General features: G+C 44.1%; 1 non-coding gene across 1 annotated transcript; it reads right to left on the bottom strand.

The window, feature by feature from the left end:
- Positions 1 to 2,501: 2,501 nt before the first annotated feature.
- LOC120618330 (5S ribosomal RNA) lies at positions 2,502 to 2,620 on the bottom strand. The gene has a single exon (XR_005657220.1). It is a non-coding gene; the product is annotated as a 5S ribosomal RNA (ribosomal RNA).
- Between the last annotated feature and the right edge of the window lie 1,439 nt (positions 2,621 to 4,059).

The raw sequence follows: 4,059 nt of genomic DNA, 5'->3' as shown, positions 1-4,059 counted from the left end.
AGCAGCAAGGTGAAAGCTCTAGTCCAGGCAAGTGGCTGGACGAGCGTGGTAAAGCTGTCTCAGGGAGGGTGCTGTCCAGGATGTAGCGTCTCATGGTAAGAATTTGCGGACGCCCCGGAAACCCCACAGCATCTCCTCCCCCGCCCCTCGCTGCCCAGCTATCGGCTGTCACTTTTACCCACCCGAGAGCCCTTGCAGGAGACCTCACCCTTCCCTGTGGGCTTGCCTTCCACAGGACCGCCCGCAGGTGTCCCCTTCCTTGTCCCTTCCAGCGAGAGGAGGAAGCTGAGCTGAGTGTCAGGCCTTGTCATCTCGATGGCGCGCAGACACCCTGCAGTGATGTCGCCAGCCATGGCAGTTCAGAGATGTCAGCTACCAGCAGCCCAATTCATCAGGAAACTAGAAATATGACAGTCCTTGGAGATACGCAGAGAGACGAGCAGAGCCAATGTGGGCCTGTCAAATTAAGAAAAATAGAAGCCGGAGGACCATTTCCAAGATGTTCTCATGAGTTCTGAGTTGGGAGGAAAGAGCAGCCATGATTTTGGAGGGAATTACGACCAAGCGTCCCGGGATCTGATCCGGGGCGTACGCGGGGCCAGCTCACGCTTCGTCTCCCACCTCGCTCCAGTCCGGCATCCATGAGCTCTAACCGATGGCCAGGTCGGAATGTGTTTCGAAACCAAGAAGTAGATCAGAGCATATTTCACGAAGCATTTGTATTCGCCTGAAATGCCGTGCGACTCTACGATAGCGAGAACGGGTCCACCTATGCGAACGCCCCGCAAGCACCCAGCTCCTCTGTGTGTGACGCCACCCTGGGAGCTGCAGGCCAAGAAATCCGACGTTCGTGTCAGAAAGACTCTTAACTTCTACTGGGATAATTAGACAAAGCCGCAAAGGGCTATGGAAAACGGAGCAAAGGGTCAGTGTCGGTGAGAAGCAAAGTCGCCACAGGGCTTCAAAGGAGAGGTCGCTTCAGGTCAAGGGATCTGAGAAAGGTTTTCAGTCAGCACTGGCCTCGAGGACAGAAGTTAAGAAATTATCTCAAAAAAAAAAAAAAAAAAAAAAAAAAAAAACAGAAAGTTAGAAATGTAGGATGAGTGAATTCTAGCCTGAGGAAATCACAAAAATAAAGGCATAGTCTTAAGAAAGTGCAGGTATAAAGGGAATGTATCTACCCACTCATTAGTTAATTCGACATTTATCAAGAACGGTCCTGTGCCAGGTCCCGCTCTAGGCATGGGAAGCAGGACAGTGAACGGAGGTGACTGTCCTAGAGCTTAGAGATAAGTCATAAATTCATCAACTGAAAAACATCACAGAGTAATGAGTGACAATCGGAAGAGAGTGATGGGAAAGAGAGTGACACTCAGACAGAGATCGGCACGTTGTGGCGCCGGCCACAGGAAAGCAGGTGTGCTGGTGGAAGGGAGAGCCAGCCGGCATGGGGGCCCAGAGCGAGCATGACCTTGACTGCTGGCAGAAGGACAGCGTAGCTGGAACGTAGGAGGGGCGGGGGTAGGGGCCCTGGGTGAGGACAGAGTGGGCAGCGACAGTGAGCTACATGGGTCAGGGTACGGTGGATTTCGTTTGAGGTGAGCTGGGACACCTGTGGGGCATTCTAAGCAGGGAGGACGTGACCTGATTCATATTTTTGAAGGATGATCCTGGGTCCTGTGTGGTAATGGCCAGGATGGAAGCAGGAACTCCCGAGCGTTGGCGGTGACGCACACAAGTGAGGCGAACTGGGTGGTCAAGGATGTTCCCCAAGTTCAAATCGATGGGACTCACTAATGTCCTTGGTCTGAGCCCGGGCTCTAAGGAGAAGAACGATAGAGCACTCCAAGACGTTCGCCTTATGCAGCTGGCGGGCCCATTGTCTGAGACGGGGTCGACCGTGGGGAGGCATGCTTAGAAGGACAATGCTATTTTGGGCAAATTAAATTTGAGATTACCATGTGTAGCCTCAAGAAGAAACACACACACACAGAATTTGTTATGAAAGAGAAATAGAAAAATAAGGCAGAGTGGAGTAAGCTTTTTCGGTCTTAAGATCAGAAATACTAGAACATTTTTACATACTTCTGTCCATCCAAATACAGTGAGTAAATCAGAAATATATGTCATAATTCATAGCCATTTCTGATACAGAAAGAACATAGAATAATTAGCTGTAAGAAACTCAAAAAATAAAAAAAGAAAGAAAGAAAGAAAAAAAAGTAGAGAAACTCAAGAAATGAAAATTAAAACAAGAATAAGATAGTATTTTTCACCTAACGGAAGAATGGGAAATTTTTTTAATATCAATAACACCCAATGTGGAGGCAGATTTGGGAAAACGGGCACTCTTGTGACCTTTCTTTTTCATTTTTTTTTTCATCTTTTTTTAGGCGAGGCAACGCTTGGCTGACCTCACAGACTGCAAGGACCTTGTCATCTTACAATCTCTTTTTTTTTTTTAATTTTTTAAAATTTATTTTTATTTATTTATTTTTTTACGCCTACAGCACCTGGTCTTCCCAGGTGGTCTCCCATCCAAGTACTAACCAGGCCCGACCCTGCTTAGCTTCTGAGATCAGATGGAATCGGGCTTGTTCAGGGTGGCGTGGCCGTAGACTCTTACGCACTTTTGACAGAAGTATAAATTACTATAATATTTTCTGAAATCAGTTTGGAGATCGCTATCAAAAGCGATTAGATGAAACGATCCTATTTTAAAAGTATCCTGCAGAAACATGCAGATAAATGGTCAAAACTGGATGGATAAGGATCTTCATCGCCCCATTTTTGATAAGGAGTAAGGAAGTAAATCATTTTGCATCCACATAAAGAAATACTCTTGAAACACACTGACATACAAAGATATCTGTGTTTTAAGTGGAAAAGAGGCAAATTGCATGATAATATGGTTCTGACTTCATTATAAATGTTTTTTATTTAGCCCAGACGTATGTAAAATTTTATAAATGTGAAAAGGAATTAGAAAGGCACACGTCGGATCATTCTCTGACACTCCCCAGGGAAGGTGGAAACGAGAAGGGGAGACTTTCTTTTCACCGTGTATATTTCAGTATGATTTGAATTTGTATAATGAGAGAGATAACTTAAAATCAACATTTGAAATCAAAGGCAAATATTGGAAATTTGGACAAGACAGAACAAAAAGAGTAGAACTCAGAGCACTAAGCTAATAAACCAATTTTTTTGACATGCGTATCTTCTTAGAAGCGCTAAATACATGTCTTGAAATCTACCTTGATGGATCAATCAGATTCACAAAGATTTATCGGAAAAAAAAGCTCATTGCCACATCGCTCACAGTGGTAAAAAATGTAAAGAAACTTATTATTTGATATTAGAGTAATCATTTTGTTAATCACATTCAAATAGTCAATGGAATGTAAGGCAGCATCCAAACTCACGTTTTCGAAGATTATTGAATGACATGGAGAAATATTTACAATATGTGCTAAGTATAAAAAAAACGAGATGCGAATGTCTTCGCACTGCATGATCCCTGTGTTACAGTCCCGTGGGTGTATATACGTCTATGAAAAATAACATTAGAAGAAAGTCATCCAAAAAGCTAACAGCGATTACTTCTCGGAGACAAAATTAGAATTTAACATATTTTTTTTATAATTCTAGTTTTTTCCTGAATGTTCTTCAATGAGCATGCGTTCCTTTTAGAATCAGAATGTTTTAAATAAGAGAAGAAATAATAGCTTCGTACACCTGTTGGTCCCAAAGCTCCCTGAATTTTATTTTGTCCTTTTGCTCAACTTGAAAAGCCTCTGAAGATAACTCAACTAAAGGGAAAACGGCCTCAATAAAGCAGCTACGTCTCACACATTCGTCACTTTCTACAGAGTTCCATGCGTCTTCTCGTTGTTGAGAGCCACGATGTCCGGGGTACCCGCAGCACCTCCCAGAGATGAATGAGCCCGCCCACCAGATGGCATCTGTTAGGGCGACGGAAGGTCATTCCTCAGCAGAGATCGAAATGAGTGTTATTTACCCGAACAAACGCCAATTGCGCTATGGCCGTGTGAATCA

Source organism: Pteropus medius, unplaced genomic scaffold, assembly GCF_902729225.1.
Source record: "Pteropus medius unplaced genomic scaffold, Ma_sr-lr_union100, whole genome shotgun sequence".
Classification (NCBI taxonomy): domain Eukaryota; kingdom Metazoa; phylum Chordata; class Mammalia; order Chiroptera; family Pteropodidae; genus Pteropus; species Pteropus medius.
The sequence above is the reverse complement of the archived record's forward strand: the minus strand, read 5'-3'. Positions and strand labels throughout refer to the sequence as shown.